The sequence below is a fragment of the Microtus oregoni genome, unplaced genomic scaffold (genome assembly GCF_018167655.1).
Source record: "Microtus oregoni isolate MIOR12 unplaced genomic scaffold, Mior012 000008F_ref0000371, whole genome shotgun sequence".
NCBI classification, from domain to species: Eukaryota; Metazoa; Chordata; class Mammalia; order Rodentia; family Cricetidae; genus Microtus; species Microtus oregoni.
The window spans coordinates 26587045-26613547 of NW_024543067.1; the positions used below are offsets into that span (position 1 = coordinate 26587045).

General features: G+C 40.2%; 1 protein-coding gene across 4 annotated transcripts in view; it reads left to right on the forward strand.

The window, feature by feature from the left end:
• The window catches only part of Trpc6 (transient receptor potential cation channel subfamily C member 6), a 116075-nt gene that overhangs the window by 44415 nt on the left and 45157 nt on the right, over positions 1-26503 (forward strand). The window lies entirely within an intron of this gene.

The window sequence follows — 26503 nt, forward strand, 5'->3', positions numbered from 1 at the left end:
TAAAAAAATCCTAAAAGGGACATTCTGAAGTTTATACAAATAATGATACAATTTGGGAATAACAGATCTTCCAAACATGCTTGGTTAAATGATTTTACAGCTTAAAGGGGAACAGAACAACTTTTATTCACTGTAGCTTAACTTCTTTGAAAGTCTAAAAATGTGTCTTACGTATGAGCTTTATGGGCAAAAATAATATCATATTTAGTTACTGTTCAATGTTTATGTTAATTTCACATAAAATTAGCACAGATAGTTTGTGAGACTGATACTCAGTAGTCCTAGTACTTAAAAGTGTCCACATATCCCCAAGAGTTGTTAGGAGAGCAGGGCTAAGGGAGGTCAGAAAGGCAGCTGTATACTCTGATCAGTATGCATCCGTGGAACGCTTTCCATGTGCCAGTAGCTGTGTGAAGAACTGCAAACAAGCTGGAGCTCCTGTCTGTTTGAAACATACCCTACTGTATAGTTGAAGCTAGTGTGATAAGCATTTGGGGTGGGTAGGGAGTATAAATGGCTCTGGGTTCTGGAAACAGTCCTGGTGTAGGTTTCAGTTTCCACTGCTGGTCCCTGATTCAGCCACCACTGTATCAAATCAGCCTTCAATTGTTGACTCCTAACTGCTTATTCTGCCTCCCGCCCCTTGTAACTATGGAATGAGTCGCTTTTAGGGCCTATTCGTCACCCCAGGGACAAGTCTAAATTCTGCATTCTAATAGAAAATCCCATCTACAACTGCTCAGCTTTTCTCTCAAACCGTTATCTAGGCACCCTGTCCCATCAAACCATTCTGAACTACTTGAGTTCTAAGAATGTATTGTCTTACCTTCAACCTTTTGATCCTGCATTCCTTCTTTCTAGAATATTTGATTGATTTTACTTAACCTTTCCCTGGCTAGTTCATACACATCTTGGAATCTTTATTTCCTTCTCCCTATCCACACCAGACATGGATTGCTCCTGTTCCTTCCCTTTACCACCTCCTTTCCAGTCCTTCTACTACTAATTCTGAAAATCTTTGTGGTTACTTTCTATCTTACTTATTAAAGCAAGCCGGCAACATTAATGATCTTATATTTCTTCACAGGTTGTGAATTCGAAGCCAAGAGTATTTTAACTACTTGCTTAAAAATTCTATACTTAGTAAGTCACAAAGCTAAGATCTAAGCCAAATTTCATGACCTTTTCCCGGATGAGAGGTATGCTAAAAACCATACATGCTTGTTCAAAATGACATCACCTTGGGGAGACTGGGTATTCTCAAGGTGGCTGAAGCCTCAAAGTCACATGACTTGAAAGTGTTTACTCAGATTCACTTTGTTTTATTGTTTCTCCTCTTCACGTGTTCCTCTCAGACTTCTTAAATCACTGGCTACTAGGAGTGAAGCAATGACGTAACAGTTTCATTTGATTTCCAAGGCACGATATTTGAGAAATAACTAGGAAGTGAATGAAGCAATGTATCATAACGAGCTGTTTTAATACTTTATTAATAGTCTGAGCATTCCAGGCGGTGTGTCTTGTTCATTTTCACCTCCTCTCTCAGTTCCTCTCAGACACAATCCCTCTTCCATACGAACCGAAATAACTCACCCGGTCTGTCTGTGTAGGCATGTAGGAATCCTGCAGTGTGCTTCACCTACGAGAGTCACACCCTTAAAGAGTACTGACTTTCCCTTCCCCAGCAGCTACCCATTGCCAATAGCTCCTCAGCTATAGAAGGACTGCAAGCCCACCTCCCACCTCCATAAAGGGATTTAGCCTGCCTTGAACTTGAGAATGTCTTATGCATGCTGTCACCATTGCTCTGATTCCATGTGTGCCTTGCTATGGCCACAAGTGTTTCCCAGTAGCTGCCTCTCACTTCTGAGTCCTACAGTCTAAAGTTTCCTGATAGGTGTATGGTGAATCCTGAACATATCTGCCTACTCCTCTCATTTCCTATTTTTTTTTTTACCTCTCTCTTTCACACTAACCTCCTATGTTCCCATGGACAATTTTGTTTCTAGTTTTATTTAATATATAGAACCACTAACAAGGAAAAAAAACATGTGCTGCTATTCTTTCTGAGAGTGGCTTAATTAGTTTAATGGGATCTCCAGTTGTGCCGATTTTCCTATAAATTACGTAATTGTATTCTTCTTTATGATCAAGAATTTTCTATTGCATAATTTATATATATATATATATATATATATATATATATATATAATCACTTTCTTATCTATTCCTCCTTATTTGGATGTCTACATTGGTACCATATCTTAGCTGCTGTGATGTGAAAGTGTTTCTGTGGTGTGCTAACCGTAGAGCTCTTCAGATACCCCAGAAATTAAAATAATGACAAAGCAGCAGTATGGTGGGGACCTTATAATACTGCCATCTATAATAACCATTCATTCAGCTTTCCTGTCATTCTTTATAGACAAAGAATTGCAAATAACTCTTTACACATGTGTCTCATGCAGTTGCTCAGTATGTTGAAAAATGGATGGTTTCTGCAGTATTGAAACTGAAGTTCTTGCTGAATTGTAGAATTGTGTCATAATTATAATGTATTTACATGCAGCTTAGTGGATAGAGAAGACCTGGCAGAGGTGGAAGCTCCTGCCTTTCCATAGCTTGGGAAATTCACCTGAGCAGCCATGATGGTCCTGCACTGTCCAGCTAGTAAAGGGGATACTGTTGTGGGAAAGAACATGAATAAGGGGGCCTTATTAGATCCCAAGAGTGCTAACCAACCAAGCACACACATTCATGCCCATTTCTGAGTAACCCCAAGTTTATTTTGTTGAGGACAGAGCTTTTGCTTTAAGATAAATGCTTCTCAAGTCAGCTGCATTATAGTTATAAAACCACAGCAGTTACAAGGGCCAAAGGAATAACAGAGAGGCATGCTTTGCCCAGTTGTTAGAAAAGGGAGGAGAAATTTTTTATAGAATGGAAATATCCATTCTTGATTGCTTTCTGGTCATAGACATCTTTATTTCCTACACGTACTTCGCTTCAGTGATCATGGTCAGGAGAGCAGAATATTTGGGCAGATATTGGATACATTTTTAAAAGCACTAAAATTGCTCAATATTTTTAATATTTTTTCCTATTCTGTTTCATCCAATAATAACCATCTGTGAAATAAACTATTATCTAACTTAAGGGAAAAATATAGATTTTTTTCTCTTTCCTCTTTAAAACTCTCTACTGAGAATCTATGTCTGCATCTCAAAGTTAGACTCCAACTTTTTAATGGCGTCTGTGCTCTTGGTTCTTTTTAAAAACTTTTACTGCAATTGATATAAAATGTTTTACAAGAAAGAGAAAAGAATAGAAAGTTCTAACAGTTGATGATGGTGCCTTCTGCTCAGTCCATTATGCAATGAGTTTGGAAATGGAACAGAGCAGAAGAGAATTGAAGCTCCAGAGGAAGGATGCCTACATCAGAACACAGAGGAAGGATGCCCACATCAGAACACAGAGGAAGGATATCCACATCGGAACACAGAGGAAGGATGCCTACATCAGAACACAGAGGAAGGATGCCCACATCGGAACACAGAGGAAGGATGCCAACATCGGAACAGAGAGGAAGGATGCCCATATTGGATACAGAGGAAGGATGCCCAGTGTGGGACACAGAGGAAGGATGCCAACATCGGAACACAAGGGAGGGATGCCCACTGCGGAGCATGGAGGCTGAGGGCAAACCAGCTTCCAAATAGCTGTAATCTGATCCTTCTATCAAATTCCCTATCTGACCCTCCCATTTTTCTGGCATCCTCTTGACTTTTCTCTCCCCCAGAACAAGAAAAAAATCACAAGGAAGAAAGAAGAAAAAACAAAAAATGAAAGCCAATTGAGTGTATTTTGTTCATATAAAATCACTTCAGGGAGAATGGGAGACCCTAAGTTTGGAAAAGATTTAACAGGTGTTTTGATAGACATGAATTATAAAGAGGTAGTTAAAAACATGTATGATTTAACTGGGCATCTTTCAAAAAGGTTTAACACCTAGTTTAGAGGCCAACTGACCCTTCAAAGGTGCCTTTTTGTTTTTAGGGAATAAAAGAGCAAAGAAGGGAAGGGGGCACAGGTCTCTGTCCTGGAAGGCAGTGGGCAGTTATTTCTGTGGCAACTTGACTAAGCCACAGAACTGCCAAGTGTTGGACTCAGTTTGTGGCTGGGTGTGGCTGTGAGGGTCTCCCCCATGTTAGCCTGCATCATCACCCACCTATGGAGAGCCCAAAACAAGGACAGAGAGACCCACTGGCAACCCCACCTTCTGCTTTCCTAGGCCCTGCGTCTTTGAACTGTGTGTGCACATTGAGGGCTTTCTCTGCCCACTCAACTGAAAGGTCATTTCTGTAAATTAATCATGGTTCTGTTTCTATGGATCATTCTAACAAACACAACAGACAACCAACCTAACAGTTACAGAGCATGCACACTTCCCTTCCACCACTGGAAGAACTCAGAGGCCAAGGGAGTTCTTGAACTTTGCACTGCTGACAGAAGAGGGTGCCATTGAACTGGGGATCTCACTAAAGGCAGCATGTCAGGGGATAGAGTTCCCAGTTGCCCAGTCTTCAACAAGCATGGTGCCATCATTCTCCTTACCTCCAGTCATTCCATGAGTCCACATTAACATCTCAAAGAGGTTTTCGTTTGTTATTCTTAAAGGCCTGATACTTGTTATCCATATATGCTTTGATGAAGGATCTGCTAAATATATTCATTTTAAATTGAATTCTTCTGTGAGTGAAATGGTTCAATGCACAAAGGTGCTAGCCTGCTGTGGGACAATAGTCTTATACCCTGTAAAGGTTTGTCAATTGTACTGGTTTAATAAAATGCTGATTGGACGGTAGCCAGGCAGGAAGTATAGGCAGGTAGACCAGAATAGGAAAATTCTGGGAGGAGAAAAGGCTCAGTTTGCAGTTGTCACCCAGACACAGAAAAATCAAGATAAGAATGCCTAACTGATAGAAGGTACCAAGTCATGTGGCTAACACAGACAAGAATTACCAGTTAATTTAACATGTAAAATTTAATTAATAAGAAGTTGAACTAATAGGCCAACAAGTTTATAATTAATGTAGGCCTCCATGTGTTTCTTTGGGACTCAGTGGCTGCAGGACCAGGCAGGACAGAAACCTCTGTCAACACTAGCCAACCAAGTCTGATGACTTGAGTGCCATCCCTACAGCCTGCATAAAGGTGGCACAAGAGAGTTGTTCTGTGATGTCTGCATGCATGCACACACAGATCTTACACAGCATGCCCACTCACCCAGCATGCACACTCACATACAACATCTCCACTCACACACAACATGCACACTCACACACAGCATGCACACACAGCATATGCACACACAGCATGCCCATGCATACACAGCATGCACACTCATACACATCATGCCCAGTGACAAACAGTATGCACACACACACAGCATGCAAACTTGCACACTGTATGCAAGCACACACAGCCTACAGATTCACATAAGCATGCCCAGTCACACACAGCATGCACACTCACACACATCATGCCCAGCCGCAAACAGTATGCACACACTCACACACAACATGCACACACTCATACACAGCATTCTCATGCATATGTACACATGGCATGCACACTCACAAACAAAAGTTGAAAACATTTAAATTGAATTCATTATTCTATTAGGTTTTTGCTCACCTCTTTTCTTTTTTTATGGCGCAGGAGAATGAACACAGAGGGCTTGAGTATGGTAAACAAGGACCCCCCCCCCACCAAACTGCACCAACAGACCTGTCCCATTGTAATTGAAGCCTTATTTTGTATTTTGAGTTTTTTTCTGTATTCTCGCTATATGTCTTTCACTAGTTGTTACAAGCACACATTTTCTCCCATACCCTGGACTAGCCCCCGATTCTCTTAGTGTCTTTTACAAACCATGTTGTTTGTGTCTTGTCTAAAACTCTCTTGCTAGTACACATGATTAAATGTATAGGCATAAAGTAGTCCATAGTCTATTACACTGTTCAACATCTAGCGATTGTAAGAGTATCAGCTCTCTCATTTTTGGTGTTTTGTGTAATTTGTGTTTCTGCCTTTGTTGTTGTTTTTGTTTCTAATCATCCAGACAGAGATTTGCAAATGTCATCTACTTTTTAAAAGAACTATGCTACATTATTTTATTGTACTTTGATTTTCATTTTTTGCTTTTTAAATATATTTTTATTTAATTTTTTCCCATTTTACATACAAGCCCCAGTTTTTCTCCCTTTCCTTCTACCATCTCCCTCCATCTGAGCCACATCCACTGCTCTGAACCTCATGTTTCATTTTTGGCATCAATCCACGTGACATTTGTGCATGCGCTCATCCGCTCAGGGGAACTCTTCAAGAATCTATTAGGTGTGGGTGTAATCCACACACTGAGAATGCTTCTTTAAGGGAGAGGCCACACTGCTTCAATAAAACGGAAGACTAGAGAAGGGCAATGGTTCCTCCTCCCTCCCTCCCTCCCTCCCTCCCTCCCTCCCTCCCTCCCTCCCTCCTTTCCTTCTTCCTATGTTGAAATAGAAAGAAAACATCTGGCTGACCCACTTGGCTAGGTGCCCTGTAACAAAGGGCCTAGCATCTTCCCGACACAGTGGGAGTGATGCACATATGAACTCACAGAGACTGTGGCAGCATGCGCAGGATCTGCACAAGTTCAAACCCGACAAAACCTCAGCCCCGAGAAGGGGTAGTGCACACATTCCACCAGTAACCGAGAAGCTGTTTGCAACCAATACTGGATGGGAAAGGGACAATCAGTTCTTTGCTAAGCAGTGACACTGGGTACATCAACCACACTCCATGTGAGTGACACTGGGTGAATTGCCCATGCTCCTCTGCCACTCCAGGAAGCCCATGCCCAGGAACAGTTAGCCCATAGTCTATGGTGTGCATGAGAGAAAGAATGTGATGTGTGTATGTGTGCATGTGTCCTTTTGGTTTTGTATGTTTTTTTCTTTTTGTTGTTGTTTGTTTCTTTGGGGATAGATAGACAGAGACAGACAGACAGAAATGGATAGAGACAGAGAAAGACAGAGAGACAGACACACACACAGAGACAGAGACAGCAACACATAGAGATAGAGAGACAAAGACACACAGAGAGACAGAGACACACAAAGAGATAGAGACACACAGAGAGATAGAGACACACAGAGAGACAGACACACAGAGAGACAGAAACATACAGAGATAGAGACACACAGAGAGACAGAGACACACAAAGAGATAGAGACACACAGAGAGATAGAGACACAAAGAGAGATAGAGACACACAGAGAGACAGAGACACACAGAGAGATAGAGACACACAGAGAGACAGACACACAGAGAGACAGAAACATACAGAGATAGAGACACACAGAGAGACAGAGACACACAGAGAGACAGAGACACACAGAGAGACAGAGACACACAGAGAGACAGAGACACACAGAGAGACAGAGACACATAGAGAGACAGAGACACACAGAGAGACAGAGACACACAGAGAGACAGAGACACACAGAGAGACAGAGACACACAGAGAGATAGAGACACACAGAGAGACAGAGACACACAGAGAGATAGAGACACACAGAGAGACAGAGACACACAGAGAGACAGAGACACACAGAGAGATAGAGACACACAGAGAGACAGAGACACACAGAGAGATAGAGACACACAGAGAGATAGAGATACAGAGAGATAGAGACACACAGAGAGACAGAGACACACAGAGAGACAGAGACACACAGAGAGATAGAGATACAGAGAGATAGAGACACACAGAGAGACAGAGACACACAGAGAGACAGAGACACACAGAGAGATAGAGATACAGAGAGATAGAGACACACAGAGAGACAGAGACACACAGAGAGACAGAGACACACAGAGAGATAGAGACACACAGAGAGATAAAGACACGCAGAGAGATAGAGACACACAGAGAGATAAAGACACGCAGAGAGACAGAGATGCAGAGAGAAACAAAGTATGGGGAGGACCTGGGAGGAGCTGTGGGGAAAATGTGATCAAATTATGCTGTATGAAAAAATGTAAATAAAAATTTAAGACTAAAGATAATGTGACAAGTCAACCAGTCAACCAACAAAAACCATGTACATATCCCACTAGTAGACATTTTTGTGATTTATGTCACTTCTGTAGCTTTAGCTGAAGGCCGAGGAGCATGAACTCAGCCAGCCTTGTGGCCTAAGATAATTCTGCTTTTATCTGACTACAGTGTAAATGATTATCCCAGGATTATCTGGGAAAAATATTTTGTTCAAATTTGATCTTTTCCATAAGAAAATGTTTCTTAATAGGATGAGATATGAATTTACTTTAAAAGCAAATTGTTTTTTGGATAGTAGCACTTAAAAGCAAAATAAGCCAACAGTTCTGGGTTCCCAGCATCTATTCGACACTGGAAGTCATGTGCCAACTTCCCTTTAGAATCATAGTTTCCGCTCTAGGAAAATGCAGGACAAATATCTGACAAGGTTGAAAGAGACAGTTTTCAAGTGTCATGCTTGCACTTGTTTGTGATTCCCCAATGACTGTAGCACCACTCCCACGGGGACAAACACCCTCATCTGTTTGGTGGGCAAAGATGTGATGTAGAAGTGTATTCAATGCAGGCAAAGACCGAAATGACTGTCACTCTGTAACCAGCGTCATTGCTAAGTCAGTTGATTGCATAGAGGAAGCAGGAACCTTCAGCAGAGAAGGTTTAAACCTCGTCAGCAGAGCGATGTTCCACAGTTAAGAAAAGTGCTGCGAATTATTTTTGTAGGGACTGAAGTTCAGGTTTTGTCATAAAGTGAGGAAGATAATAACTTACCTGTGGAAAGCCAGAACCTGTGTCTTTTTTATGACAGGGTTATGTGTACTGTTTTTTAACATACATTTTGGTTATATCCCCTTCTAATTCCTCCCAGTTCTTTACATCCTCCTGTCACTCTTAAAACTTCATAGTCTACTGACTCTGATCACTACTGTCATTATATTTATGGATGTAAGGCCACCCACTGCACCATGGGCACCTAACAGGCCATTGCCTGGTCTTCAGCTGCCAAAGTTTCTAGTTAGGGGTGGGGCTCTGTGAGCCCTTCCCCCATCTATGCTCCATTTAGTGCTGGCTTGCTTGTGACTGAGTCTGTTGCAGGCAAGCACAGGTGCTGTGAGTGTGTGAGAGCGATGGCCCTGTCATGTCCTGAAGACACTGCATACACCAGTCCTTCCGGATCTCTGGCTGATGTGTGCGAGGCGTAGTTAGCTTGATTGGTCTCTGTGTTATGTTCAAGCTGTGGCTTTGCTATCTCAACTGTGCATTTCCCTTTCCACCTTAGAGCAGGCCCAGAGTTTCACAGGTTGAGTCAATTAACAAATCTCTTTTTAAGTAGCACTTTGGCCCCTGAATGCTGAATGAATGAAGACGCTGTATTTCAGTCTTAACAATGTAACTGGTTGCCTTGGAACCACTGGCTAGTTGCACTAACACAGCTTTCATCATAATTCAATATTTTGTTTTGCAGAAATGGTTTTAAAAAATACAGCAAGGAGCTGGAGAGGAGGCTCATTAGGTAAGAGCATTTGTGCCTCTTACTGAGGGTCTGAGTTTGGTCCCTAGCACCAACACTGGATGGCTCCCAAATGCCTATAACTCCAGTTCCAGAAGATTCAACACCTCTTTCTGGCCTCCAGAGCACCCACAGACATGTGGCAAACATGCACACATACCTACTAAAAATCAAACTTAAAAATCAATATAGACATCTCAGTGTTGGTGGCGCACACCTTTAATCCCAGCACTCAGGAGGCAGAGGCAGGCGGATCTCTGTGAGTTTGGAGCCAGCCTGGTCTACAAGAGCTAGTTCCAGGACAAGTTTCAAAGCTAAAGAGAAATGGTCTTGAAAAAAAAAAACCAATACAGACAAAAGAGGTCATATGATAAAACAAAGAAACCTGTGATTAGCACCTTTACCTCTAAAGATAACACGGAATTGACTGAAGAGGGTGAACCTCCCCCGGATGTTCTTTGACCTATGCATTTGTGACAGCCTAGAGAGCAGTAGATGCATACACAGCCATCCTGCTGGGCTCCCACAGTTCTGTGGAGCCTCATTGTACCAGGAATGGCTCAGGGGATGCTGTGCTCTTTTCAGGGAAGCTGGCTCCGCACAGGTCCAAGACTGCTCTGCATGTTAGGAACCTCCACGTAGCCACAGTGGAGATGTTTCTTCTTGTTTAGCTGTGATTGCATATGGAGATTTTAAAAAAAAACTGCCAAATAAAGAGGATGTTTAACATAAAAGTCAGATACCTGCTACTTGTATGGGTTTGAGACGCAAACAGTCCTTAAAAATGACCAGAGAAGTAATTCTAAGATGGGCAAAGGAGCTAAATGTTGTCAAATTCATTATTGCTTTAAAAATCATAGTTTCTTTAACTATTTATGTCACAGCAAGAAGAAAATTTGAACAAAGAAACTAGACCATTTGCAAATCTGAATTTGCAATCTTATATTTCTCCATGTTGTTCATGAAATGAGTGTCTTCACTAAATCCATGTTACGCTAGAGCTGTGAGTGAAAATTCCAAAGAATCACACACATATCAGAGCTCTCCCACCAATTCTGTGACAGGAACATTGGAATTCTCATTTTTCAGGAAGCCAGACAGTCAACAAATGGTAGAACCAAAACCCAAACCCGTGTCTGCTTAGTCTAGCATCTGCACTTTAGTTGTCAGAATTTGGAAGGTTGGATAAAAATTTGTGCATAGAATGAGGAAATAAAAGCAAAGAAAAAAAAGTCTTGGCCAACAAAGCTGCATCAGTTAGTAATGTGCTTGCTGTGTGTACTCATCAGGATTCTATAAAGAAACAAATTATAGAATGTAGCATTTATATATATATATACGATATGTGAGTCTATGTATTTATGTATGAATGTATGTGTACGTGGGATTTCTTTAAACAACTTACAGGCTGCAGTCCAGATAATCCAAAATATCTGGTTGTGAATGGATAGTCCAAGAATCCAGTAGTTGCTCGGTCCACTAGGCTGGGTGTCAAGGTTGATCTTTACTATATGCTGGAATTCTGAAGATGTAGGCTCTAATGCCAGTGAAAGGGTGGACTTTCTAGCAAGGTGAAAACATGCAGGCAATGAGAATAAAAACTTCCTTCTTCCATGTCCTTACATAGGCTTCCAGCAGAAGGTGTAGCCCAGATTAACAGTGTTTACCCAGCTCAAACAATCTGGATTAAAGGTGTGTCTTTCTGCCTCAAGTTTCATATCAAAAATATGTCTTTTCCAAGTTCAAAAGATCTGGATTAGAAGTGTGTCTTCCTACTTCAAACTAAGAAAAAAATCCCTCTATTTGGGGATTTAGTTAATTTCAGATGCAAAGAAGTTGACAACCATCATACTGAGCAAGTATGAGGATCAGTGTTCAGCTTCATAGCACCCATATAAATGGTGGCTATGGAATCTAGAGGGGAGCAAAAAGAATCCAGAGACCCATGGACTAGCCAGACTAGAAGAATCAGGGAGCCTCTGGCTCAGTGAGACGCCTTGTTTCAAAAGAATCAGGTGAAGAAGTGATTGAACAAGACAGCTGACATGTACCTCTGGTCTCCAGACCCCATGGGCCAGCATAGCTGTTACACATGTGTTTACACAAGCACATATAACACATACACACATATACACAATGCCTTGAATATTGTATCATGATATTAAGAATATCATAAGGACAATTTATAGAATATCGATCAATTTTGAAATCTCCTGGGCTCTATTTATGGCTTATAATGCTTCTTAAAACTTGACCCTACATGTCTAGGACATTAGTCCATTTAAAAGACAGACGTGTGCATTACAGAAAGATCTTAATTGATTCAAGAGAGTGCATAAAGTTTTATAAATTTAGTCTTGTGACAACTGTAAAATTGACTTTCAAAGACCAGGTGTGTTCTTAATGAGGTTGCACTCTTCTGATAAGTGAAGTCTTAAGTGGATCATAATTTCATGTGCATTAAAGTAAACATGGTTGCAGTTTGAAATAAGCTCTCTCCCTTTTCTCCCTCCCAAATCATCACCATTCAAAACTCTCTGCAAAACTCAGAGTTTCCTGATAGTATACAGCGTGTGTCATTTAGAATGTAGCTCTCAGATGTAACAGGAAGTTTGTATAGTATAGATATTATCTATTTAGCTGTTGACAATAAATCAGTTCATCATTGGATGATAACTTTAAAGCTTTCTGAAACTGAAAAAAAGCATTCCCACAACTCTTTAAGAGATTGGACTTAGGCAAACAATCTACAGTTTAACTATGGTCCCAGCACCCAGGGTCATATTGATTCAGAGTTCTTTTTATAGTTTCTGTTTGTTTATTGATTTATAAACTCATTAGAGAGTTTCTTCATGGCCTTGCACTTGACTCTGGAATCCAAAGAAGAGTTCAGGGTTTTAGAGCACATAACACACAAGAAGAGAAGGGGAAATGTTTGATGATTCTGAAGCTAAAATGATGGATGACATTTTAAGAACAGTGTTTCAAGGCCAACGCACAGATATGATGAAGATAAAAAAATAAAGAAATAAGGCCCTGAATATGCCATTTTGGTCATGATGACTGTTCTGATCAGACGAGCTTACTGGTGCAATAATGACATGAACATTATGGGAGTAAGTAACCACTTTCAGATTGGACCTGAGGTCCACTCCATAAGTGGAAATCCATATTTGGCATCATTAAAGGGGCTGGAAACATGTGGTTACGTTGGTTATAGGCCCTAGAGGAAAACACAATACTATTATTCTACTAAATTGTCCTTGTATTAAAACACACTTATTTTTAATTGACACGCAATAATTCTATGCATGTATTCTATAATGATCACATCAGGATTAGCATACCAATCACCTCAAAAATTTCTTGCTTCTCTGTATTGAGAACATTTAGAACTCTTTTATAGTGATTATTAAATGTACGTCATTATTAATTGTAATCGTATGGCCTATTTTTCTATCCCAATTGTAGCAGTGTATCCATTAATCAGTCTTTTCATTTCTGTCACCTGTGAGCTTTCATGTCTCTTGCAATCACTATTATACTGTTTATTTAAATGAGATAAACATTTTCAGCATCCACATATGAGCAAGAACTCATATGTGCTATTGTCTTCCTGTGCCTGACTTATTTTGCTTAAATAATGTTCTGCAGGCTTATCTGTTCTACTACAAACCACAAGATTAATGGTTGAACAGGACTTTTTTGTGCACATGTATCACATTTTCTTTATGCTCTCTAGCTGGTGGGTTCTTAGATTGATCCCATTTATTGACTATTATAAATAACATTGCCATAATTGTGAAAAGATAGGTACACACACACATACACACATGCACGCACAGACACACACACTTCTTTTCCTTTGTGGATGTACTGAACAGTGGGATCACTAGATCACACTGTAGCTATGTCTGAGTTTTGAGAAATATTAATTCCATCAACAATGCATATTGCATTTTCTCTGTATCTCCCCAGCACTTTCCTTTTCATTTTAATCATAACCGTTCTGACAAAGAATTCTAATTGCACTTTGGGTATGAATTTCTGTGATGATGGTGTCTAGTGCACATTTTTCATGTATATATTATCTTTTTTGAAGAATATCTGTTCACATTATTTGACTGACCCTGGACTTCAACAACCATGATTAAGAAGCTTTGTAGTCCACAGTAGATGAAGTAGAGTTCCATTAAGCTAAATTCCTCAAATCATCAACTTCATAATAGCCCTACCCCATCCCATTTCTTCTACTAAGTAATCTGAGGCTCAGCAGCTGATTCAGTAAACTGCGGGACCAGGATTTCATGTTCTCACCATTTCTTTGACTGATTTCCCTAAATGATGCCAAGTCCAGATCCCAAAGTCTCAGAGTTTCATTACAGTGAGTTCTTGAGTGATTTCCAGGTCAGGGCTTGGAATCACAAAAGCCCCAAGTGACTCAGAACAATACTTGATGGACTGAATACTCAGTACCCAAGTTCTGAAACTGAAAGTCCCTACATCATAATCCTGAGCTTTTAAAGTGGCCTAAACAGTCCCATTTCTTCTGTAAAGTTTAAGTTGTCAGTGCTAAACAGTGAAGGTCAAGTGATTGTTAAGCATCCAACCCAGGTCCCAGATGTTCAGTTAAAAAGAGCCAGTAACCAGATTTCTCCTTGAAGAAGAAAACTCTGGTTTTGAATGAAGGAAACATTTCAGGTTGCTGACCCATACAGCAAGGGTTTTTTCTGCTCTATCTATCTATCTATCTATCTATCTATCTATCTATCTATCTATCATCTATCTATCTATCTATCTATCTATCTATCTATCTATCTATGTTTTATTGTTATTGTTTCGTTCTAGTGATCCTTGCTATCTCTCCTTCCTTACATTCAGTGACATTTACTCAGAAGACTTTCCTAGACCCATGGATTGGCTTTAATCTGCATGCAACTGGCTTGCACAGCAACATAGTGCCAGTCATGTAAGAGCTACCACATTTAATCTTTTCTCTTTTCTACCTCATCCCCTTTTGCCTCACTTCTGTAGGTGGAGGCTGCTCATTCATTTCCTGGCCTGAAATAATCACACAGAAACTATAATAATTACAACAATACTTGTCCAACAGCTTGGTTTCTTATTAACTAACTCTTACATCTAAAATTAGCCCATTCCTATTATTTTGTATTTTACAAGGCTCATGGTTTACCAATAAGGTTTTGGCCAGTGTCTGTCTCCTTTGGTGACTACATGGCATCTCTTTGACTCTGCCTTCTTTCTCCCAGCATTCAGTTTAGTTTTCCTGCCTATCCCTATTCTGCCCTGCTGATGGAGGAAGGTCATTGGCCAATAAAGAAACTGCCTCGGCCCATTTGATAGGCCACCCTTTAGGTGGGTGGAGTAAACAGAACAGATGCTGGGAGGAAGAGGAAGTGAGCTCAGACTCCTTAGCTCTGCTCTCTGGGGCAGACGCGATGAAGCTCTGACCCAGGATGGACGTAAGCTAGAATCTTCCTGGTAAGCACACCTCGGTGCTACACACATTAATAGAAATGGGCCAGGCAGTGTTTAAATGAATACAATTTGTGTGTTGTTATTTAGGGACATAAGCTAGCCAGGCAGCTGGGAGCAGGGCGGCAGGAATGTAAACCTGCAGCTCCTTCAACACCCTGCCACAAGCCAGAGCAGTTTCTTTATCAACCAATGATAATAAAATATATTTACAGCATACAGAGGTAAATTCCACATCACCTCCCATTTTCTGTCTAAATTAAAAAGGAAGGTTTTAACTTTAATATAGCAAGATTACATACAACAAAACAGTTATCAAACAAGAATTATAATTACAATATTTAGCCCATTTACATTTGGCAAATTAAGCAAAACCATATATTATCTATCTTAGCTTTTTGACTCTAAAGTTTTATATCTAATCTATCTTTTATAATTATAACTATTTTTCTTCGACTCCATCAAAGACCCCAGAAGGATATAATATTATAACCTAAGTTAACAGGAAGTGCATTTTTATCAACTTCCAAAACTCTAGAATTGACAGACACATCTTGTTGCCTGAACAGTCACTCAAATTCTTCTGTAGCATTGGGGTATCCATCTTCTGCTTTTAGGCACATAGTGTCTGGCAGACTTTTCCACAAAGGAGGAAATTTCAAAAACAGTTCTGCCTATTTTGGCAGTTTGTCAGCACTTCTGTGTCCTGCAGAATGTCTGGCAGACTTTTTCATGAAGCAGGAACCCTGAAGGACTGTCTTATCTTCTTGAGGCAACATCAGCAGTCTGATGGTTCCTCAACATCTGTGGTTCCTGCATGTACAGTTCATACAGCATACCATCAAGCAGAGCAGGCAAGAGCAGTTTCTTACCAAATGGCTAACCAACTCCATAGTGAGCCTCTTCAATGCCCATCATCCTCTTGAAGTAGATTGGTGCTACCAGGAGCAGATGTATCTCATTGTCATAAAAAGTCCTATAAGTTCTTAAAACATTTGAGTGATATATTCTGAAGGTCTCTGAAAGATTTGAAGAATATCTATCTAGCTGAAATCTATCTCTGTATATTTAGAAAACCTAACTAATATGACTACAAGTTTGACCATTGTGAATGATTATCTATTAATCTGTATTTTTAACTATATATTACATTTTTAGATGAACTGCAAAACACAATACCTTATTCAAGAGTAGAAATACATATAACAAAATTGACCTTAAATTTGTATCAATAGACCAAGATCCATACCAATGCAAAATATTCATATCTATATCATATTCCCATTTAAATGAAAACAAATATTTATAAACAATATTTGGGAATTTCAGTGTAGTTATCTCTAAGCTGCTTCTTGCTTTTTGTTGGTCAATGTATTTTGAGAGTTTGCAGAGACTTTTCAGGGGGTCTTGTTCCATCAAACCACATTAGCATGGAAGGAATACACAGGTTCTCATCTTCTGCGGAAATAAAAGCAGAACCTCTTTAAGGAAACATATCCTTAGACTCAAATTTTGAAGTCAAGATGCCTTCAAAATATATATGTTGGTTTATCTTAGCAGCCCCCATAATTAAATATCTCTCTGTACTCAGCTCATTCACAGTCAAAAAATTCAAAGAAAATTCAGTAATATACGTAATCCAGACTCCCAGTATATATTTCATCTTTATGTGACTTGTTTTTATACTCTATTACTTTTTTCCAAGTTTTATATTTATTTTATTATCTTTACTTCTTTAATCTATGACTTTCTGTACTCTTTTATATTACTGTTTATACTTTTTTTCTCTCTCTCAAGCCTACATATATTTACTGTGACCCATTTAGAGGTCTTTTTCATCTGAATCTATCTTTATTTCATGTGTATCTGTAATTATTCTCTGAGGACCAACTACACAACCCTGCCTGTTGGCTCTGCCCAGTTCAACATGGTGGAGGCATGTTCATTGCCTCTCAGAAGTAAGTGTACTCCAGGGTTGCAGTGGGTCTATGTCACCATTAGGCAATTTGTAACATGCTGCCCACAGACCCCAATTATGTGTTTGGCATCCTGAAAGAGCCAGAGCTATTTGTGCAACTATCATGAATCAGGAAGTCCTCCCCTAAAGAAGCTGCACAGCCTTTGCTGACAATGCTGAGTCAGGAAGACTTTTCTTAAAGGAGCCACTGCATCTCTACTTGCTGCCAGCAAACAGAGTCCATCAAAAAAAAAAAAAAGTGGGGCTGGAGAGATGGCTCAGTGGTTAAGAGCATTGCCTGCTCTTCCAAAGGTCCTGAGTTCAATTCCCAGCAACCACATGGTGGCTCACAACCATCTGTAAAGAGGTCTGGCGCCCTCTTCTGGCCTTCAGGCATACAGACAGAATATTGGATACATAATAAATAAATAAATATTTTTTAAAAAAAGTGCAGCTACCAAGAAGCTGTGTTAAACTCTGTTTTTATATGTGTGTGTGTGTGTGTGTGTGTGTCTAGAATTTCATTTTAAACTCTCTCAGGCTTTATGTGGATGTAGTTAGCCCCATAATGGGTGTCAATTTGTAGGCAGAAGCTGCTCATTTATTTCCCCGATGCCCCGACCTGAAATAATCACAAAGAAACTATATTAATTACAACACTGCTTCTCCAATAGTTTAGGCTTCTTATTAACTAACTCTTAGATCTTTAACTAGTCCATTCCTATTATTTTGTATTTTACCACAAGGCTTTACCTGTAAGGTTTCAGTGAGCATCTGTCTTCTTTGGCAGATACATGGTGTCTCTCTGATTCAGCCTTCTTGCTCCCAGCATTCAATTTAGTTTTCCAGCTTTGCTCTATTCTTCCCTGCCACAGATCAAAGAAGTTTCTTTATTAACTAATAATAATAAAAGATATTCATGACATACAGAAGGGAATCACACTTCCCATGTGCTGAGCACTAAAACTAGAACATTCTGGTGTATATATTTGGCAAATAGCAGAACAGTTAGACCAACAAGTTTTCTCCTGGAGTAAAGGCACCTGCTACCATGTTTGTAAAACTCAGTTTGATACCTGTAACTCATATGGTTCTAGAAGGAAATAACTGATTCATGTAAGTCTTCTTCTGACTTCCACATGTATGCTGTGACATGCGCATCACGCACACACACACACACACACACATACACACATACACCCACATACACACACAACCTGAAAGGAAAAATATTTAAACTGCTGAATGAATTAATGCCATTGGTAACATGTTTAAAATCATACTGATTGTTGAATAAAGGTACTCTGCAAGATTGGTTTAAATAAATGGAAGTCATGTGCTGCTTGATTTAACTTTCTCATTCTTCATAGCTGTATTTGCCAATGCACAAAGGCTCTGTAGATAAAATCTTCTGCATTGGGTCCTTGGATCTAGCCCTGATGGGTGGTAAAGGTTGAAAATGTAAGAAATGGCTCTAGAGTCTAGGCAAATGAACACTCAATCTCAAGGTTGTCTTCAAGGCAAAAAAATATTGCTTCTTCAGAAGGGTACAGAGTCAAGTTGAACGAAGCAGGCAAGAACCCCAATATGCAGTGTGTAAGTATGTATGGGGGTTCTACCAGGTTTTTATTCCTAATGCAAAGGGGTCTCATGCCTCACTTTGACTGATCAGAACTTCAGTTCATATCCTTAAAAGATTGGCTGGTTTAAATGATGCAGTTGAGAAGCAGAACACATTTTTTTTTCCAGCAGAGTAAGCAACCTTTAGCACATATTTGATTTCAAGAAGTCATGACCCTGGAGGAATTAGAATTTCTCCCAAGCAGCTTCTTTAATTGCTTTTTTCTTTATTCTTTTCCTTTTTCGTTTGTCTTAACTCTTTGATGGAAAGGACAATAAATTTTGCCGTTCATGACTGTTCTTGGGAAGCAGCATCTCCAGTGTAGGCTCCTCACAGCCATTACATCAAATCTGAGACATCAGACCACCTCTTTCTCAACTCAAGAACCCAAGTTCTTCACCCAAAGTCTCATATGAATATGAGCAAGGACTTAAAATTCATACGGACTAATTTCGTTTTGGAGGCTCACTTTTAAAAAAGATAATGGACTTGGCTGAGCTTGGATGTGGGTGTCTTCCCTAACAGAGCTCAGAAGGGTAAGAAATGATGACACACCAGTGACTCATAGTAAAAGTTCCCCTGGCATCCTCCCTGAACATGTTCTCTCCAATCATTTCTGAAGGGGATCACCATGCAAAATTAACTTCACCATGGAGCTTGGGCTGGTGTTGTTGACTTGGGCCTCGTGTTCCCCTCTCCATCCTTGCACTATGCCTAGAGTTTGGTTGAAAAAATCAATGCAGACCTGTGTAGATTACATCATTAGGATCATTTATTTTCTAGTACTGGTCTGGATTCATTCTATGGGAGGGACTTGTGGCTCCAGAACACAGGAGAGTGAATTCCTGGTCTCTGGCTCATTCCTCAGGGAAATTCTCTGTTCTCTCTCTGGCTCTGTCTCTCTCTGTGTATGTGTACACGCACATGCATGCATGTTTATGTGCACACACACAGGTTCCTACAGAATCCAAAAGAGAGTGTCAGATCCTTGAGCCAGAGTTATAGGTGCTTGTGAGCCATCCAACTTGAGTGACAAGAGCGGAATTCCTGCCCAATGCACACACAGTGTGAGTGCTCTTACCTCTAGTACATCTCTGCATTTCACATTTCTGATACCTGGCCATCTCCATATATCACTTTATACTTGCACCTTCATTATCCTGGTGCAGGTACCATGTTGTGCTGGAATTCTCCATACTCCTAATGGCCCCTTCGTTAAATCCACGTTATGCAGTGCACCCTAATTTTTTGTCCTGGAGCGTGCCTTATATAGATGTTATTTGTGGGATGGGAAAGGACCTGCAGGACAAACACAGGACAGAATGAAAGTCAAGGTTTCAGGCCATGGGAAAATCAAAGCCAGTTGAGTGGAAGCAGAAGAAAGAGTTGCTACCTAGAAAACCATCTGGGGGTCACACAGGTTGGTGCATTGTGAAGGGGAATGGCCACAGACTTTGTGTAAAGTGACGTTCAGGCAAGAAGAGCAGAACACACTGGGAAGATATTGAGTCTATATTTAAGGGTCAAAATATCTTGACGGTGGCATTAAAAACTCCCCAGTGAGTTTGTTGTTTTCTTCAATGGTATGAAATACCATGTTTATACAGCAAGTCACACTGTGCCTTAGCCTGTATGTTTTGCTTTTTTTTTCTGCTGTAGCATTGTACATTGTGATTGTTTGCTGTGTTGCAGAGTTTAAAGCCATGGACTTTGTTCCCATGGAAGATAGGAGCTGCTCATTTGGCAGTTACATTCTTGCGCTCACAGAACAACACACTCCCGCATGTGTAAGTTCACTAATGAATAAAGCGAAACAGTTTCTGCTCCCACAGGATCAAGGCAAGCATCTCTCGAATATTTATTACTTCCTCAAATCCAAAAGAGGACTGGAATACATAGGGAGTAAATAGACACATACAAACAGAGTTAGTACTATGTAATTATAATAAAATTACATCTGTCATTCATCCTGACCAACGATGATTGCAAGCTCACTTCCTATATTGATCAACAGTTTTGAAGTAACTAACTCTAATTCTTCCATGGAAAAATTGCACATGCAATAAAACCTAGATTCCCAAATCTCCTTCATTCCCTTTTCCTAAGCTGAATATATGGAATCTGCTCCTGTGATCACTAACTTTTGCTTTAGTAGATAGGTATCTGCTTGAATTTACATATTCACAAGGATCTTACAGAAAAAAACTAAATAGCAAACAACAATAAGAACAACAAGAAGAAATGCAAGGTAAGCAAGGCACTTACGTGGGGCTTAGTTGTCCAAGAGCACTTCCATTTGATAAAAGCACATCATCTCGGAGCAGGAAGTAGAGAAAGCGACCGCACATGCTCTGGCCCCAGCGCGCAGTCCGTTCTGCTCAGCAGCTAATTCACATCGCTGGCCTTTTCAGCTGAGATGGATTATTCCATCTCTCACTATCTGGGGCAACAGGCACTATTTTGTCAGAGAAAAGAATTATGGAAATGAGGTATGTAAAAACTGCTTTTCATAACCCAATTGAGAACTGAGCATCCTGGGAGGTAGGGGTTAGTTTGGATTGTTTCCTAGAACTGTTATTTTATATTGTAATGAAAAAATTAGAATAGAGATGAAAATGTAGATTATTAAACTTTTAACCATGTTAAATATTGCTGAATGGAATTGCATGTGAGCAAGAGAGGAAGTGTGTGTGTGTGTGTGTGTGTGTGTGTGTGTGTATGAGTGTGTGCATGTATACATACTGAAAACAGAAGAGCTGGTTTGTCAGAATGACCTTGCAGTTGAAATGAAAATAGCTCTTGTTGACACGGTGCTACAGCTGAGCAGTTGTTTTCAACGGGTGACTGTTCCAGGCTGTGTTTTCTAAAATAGCTCTTGTTGACACAGTGCTGTGAACGGAGCAGTTGCTTTCAATGGGTGATTCTTCCAGGCCGAGTCTTCTATTAAGATCCAGTTCTACAGGACAGCTCTATAAAATCCATTTCACACATTTCAGAGAGTAATGTGGCCCATTAACATATTTTAAATTCCCTGAAAGGCTGAAACACTCCTCTTTTAAAAAGCTTATCTACCTACTTTGTATTTACAGCTGAAAGTCACAGATGAAGCAACCAGCACTTGTGAGCAAAACTCAAACACAAAACCAAAGCAAAGCAAAGGCCAACCCTTCCCATGCTTCCTTGCACTGTGGCTGGAATGAGCAGGGGAGGAGGGAGCAGTGTGCTCCTTTAGCATGGATGGGCACCTGCTGCCTCTCTGCACTCAAGTTGGGGACTAGCTTCTCCATGTGTGCTCTTACTGTTCTAAGGACATAGAAAACACCTATGGAAACATTCTATACTCCGTTTTTCTGCTGAAACAACAAAAAAGATAAAATGCAAAGCCAGATTTTTGAAATGAAAATGGGTCAGAAATTAGTGTCACTGCTTTTCAGGCATTTGTGGCCCAACCACCAGGATAAGACAGTGGCTTCTCCCTGGAAAGCAGCTTTTACTTCCCATGGGAAGTAAAGCAGAGAGAGGAAGAGCCCATGTCCTAGGACTAATGCCTTACCAAAATAGAACATGGCATTTTGTTTTAAATAATAGTAAGATAATAAATTGCTATTTTAAATTTTAGAATTCATGTATCTCTACTATGGCATATTCTAGTTGAACATCAACTTAAACATAGTGTATGAGCAAATAAAACTATGGGAACCAAGTGAAAAAAATTAGCGATAAATGAAGGTACTAATAAGATGCTTTCCTTCTTTAGGAAAACAAAATCTTTCTGGGCTAATTGTAATGGATTATTAAAAATTGCTGCAGTCCCTGACTAGCTTGCTGTGGGATCCGCGGCAGCAGCAGGCAGTGGGCAGGGGTTCCAAAGAGCAGCCAGTCCTAGGCAGGGACTGTGCATGAGACCATGCTGCCGGTCTCCAAAGGTGGTAATCCCTGGCAGTGTACCCAGAGGTGAGCCATGTGGCAACAGGTGAGAGACAGATGGAGGGATGCCATGCAGAGTGAGGTTGGATATTTATTTAGTAGTTATGGAAGGGAAGGGAGAAGGGGGGAAGAACAAAGAGGGAGAGAGAGAGAGAGAGAGAGAGAAGAGAAGAGACCAAAGCTGCCTCTCTAAGAGTAAGCTAGAAAAAAGAGACTAAGGCTACAAGCAGGAAGGAAGACCTGCCTGCCTCAGTGGATGGGGGAGGGAGTGAGAGTGGCTTGTCTCTTAAAGAGACAGAACAATCATTACATTCCCATCTCTTTTTTATAATAAAAAAGCAGGAGGTTAGGCATCACAAGTTAAAGGAATTGGGGCAGAGGATTCTTAAGCCTTCTTCCTGCTTATTTGTGGACATCATCTTTGGGGGGAACCTGAGAAGGCTGGATGCTGGATGTCACATCCTGACATAGTTGGTCTCTTTGCTCCTGTCTGGTGTTTGTGGTATGGAAATGTCTGGTGTCTCTTACACCTGTTTAAGGTATTGGCAGAACAGAGGACAAAGTTAAATTAAGGAAAAAAATTAAGACCAGGGAATTGAGGGGGATGCATCTGACCTGTTTAAGGTGGATCCTTCAATTCGGCTCCCTAGAACTCACAAGAATTCTTTGGGTTTGTGAAAACAGAAGTTTTAGACATATACATTGTATAAACAGTAGCATATTTATGTCAGAATGACTGTGATTGATATTTTTGTGCAATAAAAAGTATTTTTAAGACTATTGAAGGCACTATGAGAGAAAAGTTTGATAACTTGTATTTGTCCTCACACCTTTATAACTTGTAGGTCTTGTATTTGTATTTTACTGAAATTTGTTTGGTGAGGTTGTCTGTCCTTTTAAACTGACAAAACCTCTCAGCTGTCAAACTGCATCAGAGATCTTTGAGAAGGATAAAATTTTACTTGAGTTACTGATTAAAAAATAACAGAGAACTTACTCGGTTGGTACCTAGAGCTACTCCTCAGGGTCCTCCATGGTGGTGAAGGTTGTATTTGGCTTTTGCTGTTTAGTGCAGGGCCTGCCAGGCTCCAGAAGATCCTGTGGGCTAAGAAATCTGTAGGAAGGCAAGCCTACCTTGACCTGAGCAGCTAGCCGGTCAATTCTAGCCATCCTGTCCACATCTGGAGATCTTCAGTTTAGATGAAATGCAGTTTTGCCCAGTGGTTAACACTTGGCAGTTGCAGTGAATTGCGGATGGATTTTGTTGTGTGCCCATTTGTTTTCTGTCTTCTTCAGAGAAAATAGAGTGCTGTTGCTAGGAGCCAACCTGTCTCTTTTTGTTATGAAAAGTTTTTTAATAATTAAATATTTAAATGCCATATTTCCTAGATCTCTGAGCAGTTTTATCAGGCAAAATTACAGTATAGAATCTGTCTGGAGAGCTGGGTCTGAGCTTGACTGTACTGGCTCTTAACAGGTAAGATTTACATTTGTAAAAAGACAGAAAGAAGAAAAAGCTGCTTGCAATAGAAGGTTAACAGCAGAAATGACAATAACAGAGAATATCTTAATATATTTTAAATGAGGGTTGGATTAAATATAAAGTATTTTTGTAAGAGACTTAAATGTACATATCAGTTTAAAACATGAGACTTACTGTTTTTGTAGTCTGAAATGAGATGCAATAAACAGACAATTATAACATTTAATGGTAAACATGGGTGCATTTAAGTTACATTTATGAACATACACACAGAGTGAACAGGAATTGGGCAAAGTGGATGCTCTTGGTGGGCCCTACCAAAGGCATGCCACTGATTGTCCAAGACTCATGACAGAACTGTCCCTCCATGAACCAACACTTAGTCTGAGGGTAGAAAAAACAAAGAAATGAGCAAGGATTCAAGGCGAACTATGCTTCTCAGCAGGGGCTGCAAAACGTAGACCCCAACAGACTTAGGATATCAGGATTTCTGTCAATCCAGAGTTTCTCATTCAGCCACACCAAGTTAAACTTGGTGATACAATTAGGTCATATTAGACATGGCTCATCTGCAAAAATTTTTGCATTCATTTTCCTGTGAATTCCATAATTTCATTTTTCCTAACAATTGAATAATAAGTATCCAATCACATAAATATACCACAAATGTGTGTTTAAATAATAATATGATTACATTATTTTATCCTTCCCGTTTCTCTCTCCAACCCCTCCTATACATTCCTTGCTCTCTCAAATTCATGGCTTCATTTAATTATTATTTGATACATGTACACACACATGTATTATTAAATATATAAATATAACTGGTTTAGTCTATATAATGCTATGTGCATGAATATGATCTCAGGGATGACTACTTGACATTCCTTTTAGTTACCGTTCTATTGTTGTAAAGAGACACCATGATGAAGGCAACTCTTATAAAAGAAAGCATTTAACTGGAGGTTTGCTTACAGCTTCAGAGGTTTAGTTCATCATCATCTTGGTGGAAGTATGGTGGCAGGGAACATGGCATCAAGCAGGTGGGTAAGCAAGAAGGCAAGGTGCTGGAGAAGTAGCTGAGTTACATCCTTTTCCGAGAGAGAGAGAAAGAGAGAGAGAGAGGGAGAGGGAGAGGGAGAGGGAGAGGGAGAGAGAGAGAGAGAGAGAGAGAGAGAGAGAGAGAGAGAGAAAGGACACACTGGGAGTGGCATGAACTTTCAAAACCTCAAAACTCACTCCCAGTGACATACTTCATTTAGTAAGGACACACCTACTCCAACATAGCCATTCCTCCTAATCCTTCCCAAACAATTTATCAACTGGGGACTGATCATGCAAATATATGAGCCTATGGGACATTTTTCTTCAAGCCAACACATTACATTAATGGAGAACCACTACAGGAGAAATCCTTTCCACCGGGAAGAGCATTTTTCCTGCTCTCAGCATTCTCCCGGTCTTTGTCCAGAGTTGAGGCTTCACACAGGAGCTTCCCACTCCCATGTTAGCATGCCTGTGTGTTGTCCTTGTCAGGTCTTGTTTAGGCAGCCATGTTGATGAGACCTCATGTCTAAAAGACGCAATCTCACAACTCATGCCTTGTTCCTTTGGTTCTCCAATCATTCTGACTCCACTTCCATAACAATCCTTGAGCCATTCATCATTTGATGGACATCTAGGCTGTTTCCACTCTGACCACTGAGTTTAGCAGCAGTCGCATGGGTGAGCAAGTATCTCTGTAGTAGAATACAGAGTTCTTTGGGGAACGGGTCAAGGAGTGGTGCAGCTGGATCACATGGCGGATCTATTTCTAGATTTTTGAGGAACAACCACACTCTTTTCATAGTGACTGCACCTGTTTGTACTCCCACTAACAGTGAGTAAGTGTTCCCCATTCCCTACACCCGCATCAGAAAAAATCCTGCTTGGGCTAATGTCTACTGCCTGTGAATATTTTTTCATAGAAACAAGATCTGTTTTGACATGATAATCCCCCCCCCCCAATCAACCACACAGATCTACCTCCTTATATACAAGAAAATCCCCAGTCATGACACAGGCCAAGTGAATCTAAACAATCCCTCATTAAGACTCTCTTTTTAGGTGACTGTAGGTTGTGATAAGCTGACATTTGAAATTAACCATCACAGTGACCAATAGCCTTTTCCAACTGTTTACTATGTGCAGTTCAGAGATTCTCATTAATATCTCTAAATGAATGACACAAGAAAAATGGTTGCACTCGCCACGGTCCCTATCTTGGATTGGATAGTGAAGCTCTATGAAGTACTTATCTTCCTTACATAAGAGGTTCTTAGAGTTCATTAACAAACAAATTCATGTTCATCTTATCAGCTAGTAGGTCTAGAGATGCTGAGGCAACATCTAATATACTTGAGGAT